The sequence below is a fragment of the Daucus carota genome, chromosome 1 (genome assembly GCF_001625215.2).
Source record: "Daucus carota subsp. sativus chromosome 1, DH1 v3.0, whole genome shotgun sequence".
Classification (NCBI taxonomy): domain Eukaryota; kingdom Viridiplantae; phylum Streptophyta; class Magnoliopsida; order Apiales; family Apiaceae; genus Daucus; species Daucus carota.
In genome coordinates this window covers 25,218,114-25,234,810 of record NC_030381.2, presented here as the reverse complement: position 1 = coordinate 25,234,810, position 16,697 = coordinate 25,218,114, and the positions used below count along the sequence as shown (strand labels likewise).

The following is a 16,697-nucleotide window of genomic DNA, read 5'->3' as shown; positions in this document are numbered from 1 at the left end:
TTAATATTACAAATGATTTTCTTAAAAAGAAAGGAATAAGATTTAATATTTTATTCCAGTTTAATGAATTTTCAAAGGTTTATACTTAAACCCCGGGTTATTGTGTTATTGATGAATGATTGTATTTTCAAAACGGATTTTCATATATTGTTTTGAAAATTCTGTAGGAATATTATGTGAATATATGTGTTATGGGATTAAGTGGTATTGGTGAATTTGTTTGTTAATTAGCTATGATTAATTATTGATATTATATGATTAATATATGAAATTTTGTGAATTTTGTGTTATTTAGTTTATTGAGCTGAATGCTCGTATGTGTTCGTATTTGAGAGATTTCAATTTCTATATGCTCAGGAGAAAATATAGTTTATTTGGATATTTTCATATCGATTTATGGAACGTTAGAGGATTTTATAATCGATTTACGGATTTAATTGCGTATATTTATATTTATTGATTAATCATTTGATTTCCGTAAAAACCGTCCACTCGTAACGAGGTAGCAAATTTTCTTCCCGGAAGTTTCAACAAAACTTACCTTTAGCCTAATTTGAATATTCCGGACATTTTTCGTGTTTTGACTTTTTCGATCCGGAGTACGGATTTCCCTGGAGTCGGTCCGGCGGAGTTTTTCGGGTACTAAAATTGTCGATAATTATCCAGTTTGTCTCGATAAACGTGAAACGAGATATTTTCATCATCCTTATCATGTAATAATTGCAGTGGGACCCGCAGACCAATAATTGAGTTAAAAAGCCCCGTTTTGATGATTATCTTGAAAACTAGTACCGATTGGACCCCACTTTCTTAATATAAAGCTATTAAATACGTATTTTCATGCCATAAACGATCCAAAGGGGTACCAATTATTTGTAAATATAAATATCCCTTTCTAGAGCTTATTTTCACCCGTAAAATCATTTCACCAGTTTCTCTGCACGAATACCGAGAGAAACCGAGCGGCGTTCTTCGTGTTCTTCATAATCAAACGAGGATTTGAAGGCGTTATTGGAGTCAGAATCAAGCGTGCAAATAGCCAAAACGAAGATATCGAGGAGTAGAATCCATATCAATGATCAAAAACAACCTGAGATTCACAGGTAGGGAGTAATTGAAGCTTTAAGATTCGAATTAATATGATTTAAATAGTGAATTTTTGCAAACGTGTTTGTTTGATTGTTTTGATGATTCTATGATGTAGAGCATGTTTTTCTCGTCGTTTTGGTATATTATATGTTGATTTTTGAGTTCCATAACACTTAGAAAAGTGGGTTTGATTCTGGAGTTGGTGTTCTTGGTGTTCTTGAACAAAGTCACCGGAAAATTCATGGTTTGGTCGGAATCTTGATTCGTTAAACCTGGGCAGAAGCTAAGCACACCATTGAATAGATCGTTGAGAGTAAAATTGAGTAGGGGTGTCAGTTTGTTCAAGGGAGGCGAAACGAGTTCGCCGGAAAACGAAGAAGTCGGCGGTGGCGCCGACCTTTAACCAGATTTTACGGCAAATTGGTGAAGCGTTTGTGAAATCTGAAAATATGAGTGGATTGCTGGACATCTGTAGAGTATATCTGCAGCTTGTGGTCGAGTTCTGGGCTCGATGGAGCCTCCGGCGACGTCTCCGGCGGCTGGGGGTGGTGGCAGTGGAAAACTGCCAACTGACCCCCAAAGTTTTGAAAAAGAAACAATTTTTCCCCTAAAGTTTTCATTCTGGCAAAATAACCCCTCATACTTTTATAAATTACACTTTAAACCCTTGCCAGAAAGTTAAAAAAAAAACTTACAAAATAAACCTTTTTGATTTAATTTTATAAAATTGTTTTATTTAATTATTTTAAATTCCAAAAATAGTTTTTAATTATTTATTTATTCAAAAATAAATCTAAATTAGTTTGTTAATTAATTTTAATTAATAATTAATTATTTTAATTGGTCAATTAATTTAAATATTAATTGATTAATTATTTTATTTAATTATTAATTGATTTTAATTGATTAATTGATTGGATTTAATTAATCCTTTTTGATTTAAAAATTCCGAAAAATAGTTTCGAGCTTTAAAATATTTTTCCAAATTATTTTCAAGGCTCGATAATTGTTTATGAATGATTTCAAGTCCAATTTCAAGTATTTGGGACTTGATTATTTATCCGAAAAGTGATTCTTTTATCGATTTTAATTCCGAAAAATGTTTAAAAATTCCAGAAAATTCCCGAAAAATCATTTTTAACCCAAGACTTGATTTAAGATCAATTGGGATGGGAAACCTTATGTGTTGTGTGTTGTCTGCTATTGGTTGGATGTGTTATGCGCCGATAGGAGAGTGAGAAAACTGTTTTGAGCATATCTTTTGATCCGTAAGTCGGAATCGAGTGAAACGAAAGAGAGATGAAAGCTTATAAAGTCTATTTTAATATGACATAATAATATGATGGAGTCGAGAATGTGAATAATTGTTGTTAAATGTGCACAATGTGAGTATATGTTATTTGATTGCTATTAATTGATGATTACGTGATATACATGTTTATTCATGATAGTATACACGTGTGATAAAAGATTTGGATGACATAGTGTCGTGAGTTGATTGATATTGGATAAGAATATATGGATTATAGTAATTGGATCTTGTTGGTTGATTGTTGATTGAGATAGGATAACAGGTGGATAGTCTAATAAATAGACGAGATGATGTCGGATTTTCGATAGGATTCATATGATAAGTGATTGGTAATATGTTATGTGGAATATGACTTGACTATATGGTAGAGTCAAAGCATGATTACGTGTTAAGTGATATGTGATAAGTTTAAAGGGGTATATAAGTGGGTATCGATATACGTGATATGTATATGCGATATATTGTTTAGTGACCATAGTATTATCTTATTCTCGTAAAGGATTTGGACGAGACGTGTACGCTCGAAGACGTCAGAAAGTCAGAATGGTATTGCAAAGCGAATAAGGGATGATTGAGTAAGCGAAGCGAAGTGGCGAATAGAGTATAGCTAGAGATGGTCTAGAGATTACGAGATGCCTAGATTGTGAAAGTGGAAAGATGAGATAGAGATGTGAGACTGGAGTCAGATTTAAGGCAAGTATCCTAAACCTTTCTCTTGGATATATTGCAAATACTCTGATCCATTCCTTTGGTATCTGTTGCAAGAATTTGTACCTTCCCTTTTTATATTTAAAAGTGCATGTGTTCAGATCCATTCTTTCTATTCTTCAAGTTTCTAAAGAATTTTCGTTTTATTAATTAATTCGAAGTTCAGATTGTCATTGAAGCATGTGTTGCTCAGTGATAGTTAGAGCTTTGAATGAATTGGGATCTTCTTGATTATTCAACCCGCCATTGTCATGCTGGTTTAGCAGGCTAAATTCAGTTGCTTAGCCGATAATGGAGGATACTGAATAGTTGAGGATTTCCTGAACTGTGATTTATGAAATGATGGATCATGATTTATGAATAGATTATTATCAAAGTTTGAATTGGAATTATTCTGTTGTTGATGATATTTATGATGATGTTCTGTTGATTTGCATTGGCTTCTTGAATTGAATTAGAGAATTGGATTATTGTTTTTATATAAACCTGTGGACCAGATTCGTGGTCATGTTAGGCCAATGAGTGCCTTGGATCCAGTGATAGAGCATGGCGGGGCCTGCTCGGGGTTAGGTATGACTGATCAGCATCCTGACCTTGGTTTTTAATTAAAAATGTGATAGTCCAATTCAATAATTCTCTTGTGAAGGATTGAATTCCTCAGGTTTCTATTGCTGCAAGGTATTGTGATTCTTTTATACAATACCTAAATTTGTGAACTCAGGTTGAATCTTTTTATATCTTGAACTCGAGAATTTCTGTTATATCACTTCAGAACTTTCATTGTTATTATTACTTGCTGAGCATTGTTGCTCACTCTTGCTATTCTCTTTTAACCATTTCAGAAAAGCTTAAAGATGAGATGATTGATTGAGATTGTGGATAAGGCTAATGCTAGGCGAGGAGACAGAGTTGAGGAGGAGACAGAGTTGAGGATCCAGTGGTCAGGGAGTGGTGAGGAAAGTTGATGAGATTGGTGCAAGCTGGAATAGTTGACAGTGATTCTTCTTATCGAAGATGATCTGACTTGGTAAGAAATATTGTATAGTATTAGTGGTGGATTCTAATTTCAATACTGTAACCTGGAAGCGATCCTGTTGTTTTGGGGGTTAAATGTTCTCTTAAAATTTTCTTATTATGGTTTTCAAGTTTGAAATTCAGGTTTTGAAATCATTTGATTTATGTTCTCATTCAAAGTTTTTATTAAATGTTTTCAAGTTTTAAATTCTTTTGGATTTTCATTATCTTTAAATGAAAATACCAGGTTTCAAAAGTATTTTAAAAAGGGTTTTGTGTGGTGACGTCAGAATCCAGACCCCCGGATTCTCGGACTGTCACAGTTGGTATCAGAGCAACAGGTTACAAGTTATTGGAATTTGAATATAGATTATAGTTTTAAGTTCTATTGATGAGGAATGTTGGGTGACCTCGTATAGAGGTATTGTGAGACTATTTAGAGATAGTCTAGAGATGTGATGGAGGTATAGAATCTGGTTAGACGATTAAATTGAGTGTATAGGTTTAGAGAGATTTTGATTCTTAAGTTTAGACATAGGATTTCTAATATGTTGACGAATTGAGATGATGAATTGTGTGAAAGGTCAGTATTAGACCTATATGGAAGAATTTGATAGTGAATGATTGAGTTGAGAATGGTGAAAATGCAGAGTTCAGAGTATTCTGACTATACTGCATAGTTGAAAATGGTCTATTGTATTGATTTGAAAATGATAAAGATGCATGGTTCATAGTATGTTGACCATGTCAGATATTTGGAAGATGTATATTGTTTTGAGTGAAGATATGAAGAGTAAGTGTAAGATATGAGTTGTATTGGATTAGAAGGAGAGATTGGTTGATAGGTGAGAAGTGAATGATAGAGAGTACGTGGAATTGAGTCCAGTTATTAGAGATGATGTCTACGAGTAAGTTAGAACGTTAGTCCTCGACGACAACGCTTCGAGCTAATCGGGATTTCAAATGGCATCAAGGTGGGCCCATAACCCACAGGTTGATGATCCAGACAATCGAAGATACGTTACGTGTTTGTGCTATGGATTTCAAGGGCAACTGGGATAAAGTAGAAGAATGTAAACTACATGGGCCAGAGTTATTACGGACGATAACGTCTACGATGACATCTTACGAGGCTATTACGAGTCAAATCGATTGATTATCGAGAACGTTGAAAGGATGACATAAATCGAATAACGATTTCGTAAAGTAGAGTGGGAATTTGAGAAGACCTTGGCAATACCTCTCTTCAACTAAAGATTCTTTTGATTGTTTTCTCATCAGTAAGATATTATCATGATATCTTTTCTACAAAAGTTTTGATAAATGAGATCTTTAATTCCTCAAATTCTAAGATGACATTGATATTGATTATTGGTATGAGTTGGAAAGTAAAGATGTGTGATAAAGGTTTGTTGTGAAGAGATAGTGATGTTCCTTGATATTGTTTGACATTTCTTGACATTTTTTGATATTCTTTCATCTTCTTTGATATCCTTGGATGTTCTTTGATATTTTTGATATTCCTTGACATTCGTTAATATTCCTTGACATTTCTTCAATTTGATTGGGATGAACAACCCTATTTATAGGGGACACAAGGTATACCTGTCTGTGTGATAGGAGTTGGATGGGACGCCATCACTTGTGTGTGTTGTGATTACAAGAAGGTTAACAACCTTTAGTAGTGTCTAATGTGGACACGCAACACCAAGTTCGTTGATCATGTAGATCTCTCAGTCACTCCTTTATTCAAAGGTAATCTACCTTGAAAATATCTTGTTCCTCTGAAATTTCCAAAGATTGATTCTTGGGAAATGAATTCTGCAATTGTGAAAGTTGATTCTCCAATTTCTTTAAAGCTAAAGGTATGCCAAGGCCGATCAAAGGTGAATGATGATACGTTATTACGAAGTGTATAGTGGAATCTCATAAGTGATACGTTTGAGTTCTCTTTGCGGATTCCGAGGGCGGAATCCTTATAAGGGGGGTAGAATGTAATATCCCATATTATTAAATTTAGATTTGATTATTATAAATCTATTTGTCTAAATATTGTTGTTGGCTTTAATTGAAAAGTGAATTGACTATGTGAATAGTTCTCTGTGATGATACTTGTTCTATGGATTAATATGGATTATACTGATTATGCGTCCTCCTTCTTTTTCTCGGATTCCGAGGACGGAATCCCTATAAGGAGGGTAGATTGTAATAACCCGGATTTTTAAAAAAAAAAAAAAAAATATTTTTATTAATATTACAAATGATTTTCTTAAAAAGAAAGGAATAAGATTTAATATTTTATTCCAGTTTAATGAATTTTCAAAGGTTTATACTTAAACCCCGGGTTATTGTGTTATTGATGAATGATTGTATTTTCAAAACGGATTTTCATATATTGTTTTGAAAATTCTGTAGGAATATTATGTGAATATATGTGTTATGGGATTAAGTGGTATTGGTGAATTTGTTTGTTAATTAGCTATGATTAATTATTGATATTATATGATTAATATATGAAATTTTGTGAATTTTGTGTTATTTAGTTTATTGAGCTGAATGCTCGTATGTGTTCGTATTTGAGAGATTTCAATTTCTATATGCTCAGGAGAAAATATAGTTTATTTGGATATTTTCATATCGATTTATGGAACGTTAGAGGATTTTATAATCGATTTACGGATTTAATTGCGTATATTTATATTTATTGATTAATCATTTGATTTCCGTAAAAACCGTCCACTCGTAACGAGGTAGCAAATTTTCTTCCCGGAAGTTTCAACAAAACTTACCTTTAGCCTAATTTGAATATTCCGGACATTTTTCGTGTTTTGACTTTTTCGATCCGGAGTACGGATTTCCCTGGAGTCGGTCCGGCGGAGTTTTTCGGGTACTAAAATTGTCGATAATTATCCAGTTTGTCTCGATAAACGTGAAACGAGATATTTTCATCATCCTTATCATGTAATAATTGCAGTGGGACCCGCAGACCAATAATTGAGTTAAAAAGCCCCGTTTTGATGATTATCTTGAAAACTAGTACCGATTGGACCCCACTTTCTTAATATAAAGCTATTAAATACGTATTTTCATGCCATAAACGATCCAAAGGGGTACCAATTATTTGTAAATATAAATATCCCTTTCTAGAGCTTATTTTCACCCGTAAAATCATTTCACCAGTTTCTCTGCACGAATACCGAGAGAAACCGAGCGGCGTTCTTCGTGTTCTTCATAATCAAACGAGGATTTGAAGGCGTTATTGGAGTCAGAATCAAGCGTGCAAATAGCCAAAACGAAGATATCGAGGAGTAGAATCCATATCAATGATCAAAAACAACCTGAGATTCACAGGTAGGGAGTAATTGAAGCTTTAAGATTCGAATTAATATGATTTAAATAGTGAATTTTTGCAAACGTGTTTGTTTGATTGTTTTGATGATTCTATGATGTAGAGCATGTTTTTCTCGTCGTTTTGGTATATTATATGTTGATTTTTGAGTTCCATAACACTTAGAAAAGTGGGTTTGATTCTGGAGTTGGTGTTCTTGGTGTTCTTGAACAAAGTCACCGGAAAATTCATGGTTTGGTCGGAATCTTGATTCGTTAAACCTGGGCAGAAGCTAAGCACACCATTGAATAGATCGTTGAGAGTAAAATTGAGTAGGGGTGTCAGTTTGTTCAAGGGAGGCGAAACGAGTTCGCCGGAAAACGAAGAAGTCGGCGGTGGCGCCGACCTTTAACCAGATTTTACGGCAAATTGGTGAAGCGTTTGTGAAATCTGAAAATATGAGTGGATTGCTGGACATCTGTAGAGTATATCTGCAGCTTGTGGTCGAGTTCTGGGCTCGATGGAGCCTCCGGCGACGTCTCCGGCGTCGTTCCGGCGGCTGGGGGTGGTGGCAGTGGAAAACTGCCAACTGACCCCCAAAGTTTTGAAAAAGAAACAATTTTTCCCCTAAAGTTTTCATTCTGGCAAAATAACCCCTCATACTTTTATAAATTACACTTTAAACCCTTGCCAGAAAGTTTTAAAAAAAACTTACAAAATAAACCTTTTTGATTTAATTTTATAAAATTGTTTTATTTAATTATTTTAAATTCCAAAAATAGTTTTTAATTATTTATTTATTCAAAAATAAATCTAAATTAGTTTGTTAATTAATTTTAATTAATAATTAATTATTTTAATTGGTCAATTAATTTAAATATTAATTGATTAATTATTTTAATTAATTATTAATTGATTTTAATTGATTAATTGATTGGATTTAATTAATCCTTTTTGATTTAAAAATTCCGAAAAATAGTTTCGAGCTTTAAAATATTTTTCCAAATTATTTTCAAGGCTCGATAATTGTTTATGAATGATTTCAAGTCCAATTTCAAGTATTTGGGACTTGATTATTTATCCGAAAAGTGATTCTTTTATCGATTTTAATTCCGAAAAATGTTTAAAAATTCCAGAAAATTCCCGAAAAATCATTTTTAACCCAAGACTTGATTTAAGATCAATTGGGATGGGAAACCTTATGTGTTGTGTGTTGTCTGCTATTGGTTGGATGTGTTATGCGCCGATAGGAGAGTGAGAAAACTGTTTTGAGCATATCTTTTGATCCGTAAGTCGGAATCGAGTGAAACGAAAGAGAGATGAAAGCTTATAAAGTCTATTTTAATATGACATAATAATATGATGGAGTCGAGAATGTGAATAATTGTTGTTAAATGTGCACAATGTGAGTATATGTTATTTGATTGCTATTAATTGATGATTACGTGATATACATGTTTATTCATGATAGTATACACGTGTGATAAAAGATTTGGATGACATAGTGTCGTGAGTTGATTGATATTGGATAAGAATATATGGATTATAGTAATTGGATCTTGTTGGTTGATTGTTGATTGAGATAGGATAACAGGTGGATAGTCTAATAAATAGACGAGATGATGTCGGATTTTCGATAGGATTCATATGATAAGTGATTGGTAATATGTTATGTGGAATATGACTTGACTATATGGTAGAGTCAAAGCATGATTACGTGTTAAGTGATATGTGATAAGTTTAAAGGGGTATATAAGTGGGTATCGATATACGTGATATGTATATGCGATATATTGTTTAGTGACCATAGTATTATCTTATTCTCGTAAAGGATTTGGACGAGACGTGTACGCTCGAAGACGTCAGAAAGTCAGAATGGTATTGCAAAGCGAATAAGGGATGATTGAGTAAGCGAAGCGAAGTGGCGAATAGAGTATAGCTAGAGATGGTCTAGAGATTACGAGATGCCTAGATTGTGAAAGTGGAAAGATGAGATAGAGATGTGAGACTGGAGTCAGATTTAAGGCAAGTATCCTAAACCTTTCTCTTGGATATATTGCAAATACTCTGATCCATTCCTTTGGTATCTGTTGCAAGAATTTGTACCTTCCCTTTTTATATTTAAAAGTGCATGTGTTCAGATCCATTCTTTCTATTCTTCAAGTTTCTAAAGAATTTTCGTTTTATTAATTAATTCGAAGTTCAGATTGTCATTGAAGCATGTGTTGCTCAGTGATAGTTAGAGCTTTGAATGAATTGGGATCTTCTTGATTATTCAACCCGCCATTGTCATGCTGGTTTAGCAGGCTAAATTCAGTTGCTTAGCCGATAATGGAGGATACTGAATAGTTGAGGATTTCCTGAACTGTGATTTATGAAATGATGGATCATGATTTATGAATAGATTATTATCAAAGTTTGAATTGGAATTATTCTGTTGTTGATGATATTTATGATGATGTTCTGTTGATTTGCATTGGCTTCTTGAATTGAATTAGAGAATTGGATTATTGTTTTTATATAAACCTGTGGACCAGATTCGTGGTCATGTTAGGCCAATGAGTGCCTTGGATCCAGTGATAGAGCATGGCGGGGCCTGCTCGGGGTTAGGTATGACTGATCAGCATCCTGACCTTGGTTTTTAATTAAAAATGTGATAGTCCAATTCAATAATTCTCTTGTGAAGGATTGAATTCCTCAGGTTTCTATTGCTGCAAGGTATTGTGATTCTTTTATACAATACCTAAATTTGTGAACTCAGGTTGAATCTTTTTATATCTTGAACTCGAGAATTTCTGTTATATCACTTCAGAACTTTCATTGTTATTATTACTTGCTGAGCATTGTTGCTCACTCTTGCTATTCTCTTTTAACCATTTTAGAAAAGCTTAAAGATGAGATGATTGATTGAGATTGTGGATAAGGCTAATGCTAGGCGAGGAGACAGAGTTGAGGAGGAGACAGAGTTGAGGATCCAGTGGTCAGGGAGTGGTGAGGAAAGTTGATGAGATTGGTGCAAGCTGGAATAGTTGACAGTGATTCTTCTTATCGAAGATGATCTGACTTGGTAAGAAATATTGTATAGTATTAGTGGTGGATTCTAATTTCAATACTGTAACCTGGAAGCGATCCTGTTGTTTTGGGGGTTAAATGTTCTCTTAAAATTTTCTTATTATGGTTTTCAAGTTTGAAATTCAGGTTTTGAAATCATTTGATTTATGTTCTCATTCAAAGTTTTTATTAAATGTTTTCAAGTTTTAAATTCTTTTGGATTTTCATTATCTTTAAATGAAAATACCAGGTTTCAAAAGTATTTTAAAAAGGGTTTTGTGTGGTGACGTCAGAATCCAGACCCCCGGATTCTCGGACTGTCACAATAATCATTTAATTGGTTTCTGATCCAGAGAATCTGAGCACAGCAACTGCCAGCAGCTATGTACTCAGCTTCAGCAGTAGAAGTAGACACTGAGTGTTGCTTCTTGCTGTACCAGGAAACCAACCGACGTCCTAGAAATTGACAACTTCCAGACGTACTCTTTCTATCAATCCTGCAACCTGCATAATCAGAATCTGTATAGCCGGTTAAGTCAAAACCAGTATTCTTAGGGTACCAAATACCTAAGCCAGGTGTACCCTTAAGATATCTAAAGATTCTTTTGACGGCTATAAGATGTGATTCCTTAGGATCAGCCTGAAACCTAGCACACAAACATGTTGCAAACATTATATCTGGTCTACTAGCAGTGAGATAGAGTAAGGAGCCAATCATACCTCGATAGCTTGAGATATCAACTTTCTTACCAGATTTATCCTGGTCAAGCTTAGTGGCAGTGGCCATGGGTGTCTTTGCCGGTGAACAGTCTTCTAGATTGTACTTCCTTAGAAGATCTCTGACATACTTAGACTGGCAAATAAAGATTCCATCTTCCTTTTGACTTACTTGAAGACCAAGAAAGTAGGACAATTCACCCATCATACTCATCTCATAATTACTCTGCATCAACTTAGCAAATCTCTTGCACAAGTTATCGTTAGTAGAACCAAATATAATATCATCAACATATATTTGAACAAATATCATATTATTATCATGCAATTTGTAAAAGAGAGTTTTGTCTATGACACCTCTAGTAAATTTATTTTCAATTAAAAATTCAGAGAGGGTGTCATACCATGTCCTTGGTGATTGCTTAAGCCCATAGACAGCTTTGAATAGGAAGTATACAAAATCAGCAAATTCTGGATTTTCAAAGCCAGGGGGTTGTTCCAGATATACTTCTTCTTCTAGTTTTCCATTCAGAAATGCACTTTTCACATCCATCTGATAAACCTTGAAGTTGGAGTGTGCAGCAAATGCAAGAAATATTCTGATGGCTTCAAGACGAGCAACTGGAGCATAGGTTTCATCGTAGTCAATTCCTTCTTCCTGAGAATAACCTTTTGCAACCAGTCTGGCTTTGTTTCTTACAACAATGCCATCACCATCTAACTTGTTACGGAAGACCCATCTGGATCCAATTGTAGACTTTCCTTTTGGTCTTGGAACCAGGGCCCAGACTTCTTGTCTCTCAAATTGATTGAGTTCTTCTTGCATGGCAAGAACCCAATCAGGATCAGCAAGTGCTTCGTCTATTTTCTTTGGTTCTAATTGTGAAAGAAAGCCAGAGAATAGACATTCATTTGTCGTAGCACTTCTAGTCCTTACACCAACATCAGGATCACCAATAATCAGATCAAAGGGATGATCTCTGCTCCAAATCCTTTCCCTTGGAAGTTGTGTCCTTGATGATTCAGCAGTATCATCATTAGGCTGATGTGTATGACTAGTTGATCCACCAGCTCCCCCTGAGTTGTTGCCAGGTTGACTTGATGATCCACCACTAGCATTAGTGGAATCTCCAGCATTATTGCCATTTCCTCCACCATTGCCTGGATCATTATCATTGTTGTCATCACCTGTTGCAACCTCAGGTGGCACATCATCATCTGAATCAGAATCTGGATAGTTGTCAAACCTCAGAGATTCAGATGGATCAGCAGATTGTAAACTTGGTAGTTTAGTGTCATCAAATGTTACATTGACACTAACTTTCACTGACAGAGTATCAATTACAAAAACTCTATAAGCATTATTTGTATAACCAACAAAAATTGCTTCAGATGCCTTTGGCTCAAACTTGTTCAAGTTCTCTTCACCATCCTTGAGAACATAACACTTGGCTCCAAAGACATGAAGATGTTTGACATAAGGCTTCTTGTTGTTATACAGATGAAATGGAGTTTTCATATGATCCTTGTTGATCAAAGTTCTATTCTGGGTATAGCAGGCAGTAGACACAGCTTCAGCCCAAAAGTACAATGGAAGCTTTGACTCAGCAATCATAGTCCTTGCAGCTTCGATCAGTGTACGATTCTTTCTTTCGACGACTCCATTCTGCTGAGGAGTCCTTGGTGCTGAATACTGCCTTCTAATTCCCTTTTCAGAGTAAAAGTTGATAAGAGTTTGATTCTTGAACTCTGTGCCATTGTCTGACCTTACAGCTTTGACTGGCACACCTTTTTCCAATTCAACTAACTTTATATGATCAATCACTGTCAAAGGGGTTTCATCCTTAGAAGCCAGGAAGTAAACCCAAGTAAATTTTGAGAAGTCATCCACAATAACCAAGGCATATCTTCCTCCATCAATGGATGCAACATTTACAGGGCCAAACAGATCCATATGCAACAAATGAAGTGGATCTGTAATGGTATTGATGGTTTTGCCTTTGTGAGATGCTCTCTTCGCTTTTCCTTTCTGACAAGCTTCACAAAGATCATCAGTTGAGAATTCCAGGGAAGGCAACCCTCTCACTAGATCTCTCTTGACTAGAGAGTTCATGGTTTTGAAGTTGAGATGTGAGAGCTTCTTATGCCATAACCAACTATCTTCAGCAGACGCTTTGGCGTAGAAACAGTGAACTTCGTTTCCTGGTCCTGAAGATAAATCAGCTACGAATATATTGCCTTTCCTTATGCCACATAGTGAAGGACGCTTATCCTTGATATGTTTAATGATACATATCTCCTTTTCAAAATGAACATAATAACCTTTGTCACAGAATTGACTGACACTCAGGAGATTATGTTGTAGTCCTTCTACTATTGCAATATCTTCTATGATGATCCTTCCAATTTTGTACTTGCCATATCCTACAGTACGACCTTTGCTATTATCAGCAAAACTGACTGTAGGGCCAGCTCCTTCTCTTATGTCCTCCAGCAGGGATTTATTGCCAGTCATGTGCATTGACGCTCCACTGTCAAGCACCCAGGTAACACGAACAACTCCACTGGCACCCTGCAAAAGACAACTTGATTAGACAGTCTTTGGGACCCACACTTGATTGGGTCCTGCAGTCTTAAAGAACTGATTTCTATTAGGTAATACAACAGAGCCTCTTGGACTGATACTTGGTTCAGATTTGACTGAACTTACTTCCTTAACAACAGCCTTATAAACCTTGGTTTTAGGCTTTGGAACATAAGTCTCCTTCCTAACACGAGGAGGACTAGCAGTCTTTGATCTAGCATGCTTGTTGTTTGTGTGTTGTCTTGGTGTCGTGTTTTCATTGTTAGCATGCAAATTATTAAAATAAGCAGACATAGTATTGAAAGCACAGAGCATACAGTTATCAACACCACAGAATTTATGACATGAATCAAATGTAGGAGCAACAGGAATATCAGTCATCACAGTAGGAACATTAACAGATTCTACTCTAACTTTGTTAACAGTTTTAAAGTTCTCAGTAGAATGACATCTGTTATTCTTGTTCTTACTATTCACAAAGTTATTAGGCTTGTTGAACTTAGTTCTCTCAGAGTTGACACCTAAACCAGCTTTAGGCAACCTAACATTGCCTTTCACTTTGATTGGTTTCAGTGATGTCGGGATCTCATCTTTCTTCTCATTACCCTCTTTCATTTTAAGGTCTTCCTGTTTGAGTTCATATTTAATGACAACAGGAGTTTCTAACAGAGGTTCAGCTTCTGAGGCCTTAAACAAAGGTTGAGGGGAATCTTTCAAAACAAAAGGAATTCCTCTCTCCTTTGCACTCTTCTTAAAGGGAGTAATGTTACTAGCCTTACCTACAGATTTGTTATAGTCAAAGCCTATTCCAACAATTCTCTTGATCTCTTGTTTATCATTAAGTTCTTTGACTATCAAGGAGGCATCCTTAAAGGCTTTACATTTCACTTTCTCTTCGTCTAGCTGAAGTCTTAAAGCAATCTCACCTTTCTCTAGAACTTTGACTTTAGCACTTTGAAATCCTAAATCCATAGTCAATTGTTCTATTTTAGGTTTTAATACTTTCATCTCATTCATTTTATAAGCATGAATATCTAAGACTAAAGTATCAATTTTAAGATTGGCAGCTTTCAACTTTTTAATAGCATCATCTCTTTCAAGTCCTAATTGCATAAACAGTTTAGGGCATGTAGGATCTACCTGAAAGCTTCCAGCAGGAGGAGGTGAAGATGATCCAGCATCAGCCATGAGAGCAACATTCCCAATCTGCTCTTCTTCATCACTATCTGTATCATCCCAGCTTTTCCCTTCTGCTAGATATGATTTGCTCTTGAAGCTTTGACTTCCAGAAGTACCATGATGCTTTCTAACCAGTGCATCATACTTCTGCTTCAGCTCATCATACGAATCTTTTCTTTTTCCTTGAACCTTGGGCTGTTTGCATTCAGTTGCAAAGTGTCCAGGTTCACCACAATTGAAGCATTTGAACTTGCTCCTGTCCACCATCCCAGTCTTGTATCCTCCTTTGCTTGTAGAAGATGAATAACCTCCCTTCTGAAACTTACTAACAGTAGGTTTGTATTTATAGGAAGGGTTCTTCCGGAATCTCATGTTTCCAAACTTCTTGGCAAACAGGGATAGAGATTGATCTTCTAACAGTTCCAGCTCTTCCATTGTATAGAACTCATCATCACCACTGGAAGAAGCAGTCTGACCCATCTCAGGTACAACAAACTCCTGAGTGGTTTTAGAAGGAACAACAACATCCTTCTTCTTTTCTTCCAGTACAGGTGACTCAACAACTAGAGCTCTCGAATGGTTCTGTGTTTTACCCCAGCCATATCTCTGTTTACTCTGAACTTGCTCCAGTTCATAAGTTTTCAAAACTCCGTAGAGTCTTTCCAGAGAAATCTCATTCAGATCTCTGCTTTCCCTGATGGCAGTGATTCTGTGTTCCAGATGTTCAGGAAGGGTTAAGAGAAACTTCATGTTGACCTCTTTCTTGTCGTAGAATTTCCCATTCAGATTTAAATTATTTATCAAATTATTAAGTCTGATAAATACTTCTGAAATCCCTTCACCGGGATGAGAACCAAACTGTTCATACTGAGCCATCAGTATCTCTTTCTTGTTTTCCCTAACTTCCTCTGAGCCTTCATTGATAATCTCTAACGTATCCCAGATTTGCTTGGCGTTCGTACAATTAACAACAGCATTGTACATTACTGGATCTAGAGATTCCACCAATATTAGTTGGAGAGCGTCATCTAAGTTCATCTGTTCACTCTCTTCATCTGTGTACTCAGAAAGTTCTTTCGGAATGATCTGATGAGGTATTAACACACCATCCTTTTCGTGTGCTAATATGACATTCATCGGAGTAGTAACACCTTTGTCCAAGATCCCGATGTATTTTCGGTTCGCGGTGCGGAGGAATAGGAACATGTGCCTCTTCCATAGGCCAAAGTGTTCTTTGCTGAACGGTGGGATTTTAATGCTACTGATCTTTTGTGTACTCATATTTAAGGATTTGAAGTGAATAGTGTTTGGATGAGATTTGGATTTTTGAAAGAAAAATATTTTAAATCAGAATTAATTTTTGGAATAAAATTAATTCGAATAAAAAATATTTGGACGTTACAGAGTGTGTATAGGATCTGATACGGAAAAATGGTATCAACCGCTCTGATGCCAATTGTTAGGTCCTGAAACGATTGTAGAAGGGGGGGTTGAATACAATCGTCACTAAAAATCGCGGCGGAATAATCTGATTTGAAATAAACTTGTTAATCAGATTTTAATTAATTAATATAACAATGTTTTAAGTCGTTATATAATTAATAAGGTTCGTTTTAATGTCCACTAAAGTTCGTAGAATAAATTCGACAGGATGTATTCTAGTTTAGTGATTAAAACAACCGAGTGATCAAAGCACAGAAAACTGTGGATATAAC

General features: G+C 35.4%; 2 long non-coding RNA genes across 2 annotated transcripts; both read left to right on the top strand.

The window, feature by feature from the left end:
* The first annotated feature begins 510 nt into the window (after nucleotides 1-510).
* On the top strand, nucleotides 511-4,333 carry LOC135152706 (uncharacterized). Its single transcript, XR_010292161.1, has 3 exons — nucleotides 511-1,103; nucleotides 2,901-3,094; nucleotides 3,952-4,333. It is a non-coding gene; the product is annotated as an uncharacterized LOC135152706 (long non-coding RNA).
* A 2,548-nt stretch (nucleotides 4,334-6,881) lies between these two features.
* Nucleotides 6,882-10,715, top strand: LOC135152708 (uncharacterized). Its single transcript, XR_010292162.1, has 3 exons — nucleotides 6,882-7,474; nucleotides 9,283-9,476; nucleotides 10,334-10,715. It is a non-coding gene; the product is annotated as an uncharacterized LOC135152708 (long non-coding RNA).
* Nucleotides 10,716-16,697: the final 5,982 nt, after the last annotated feature.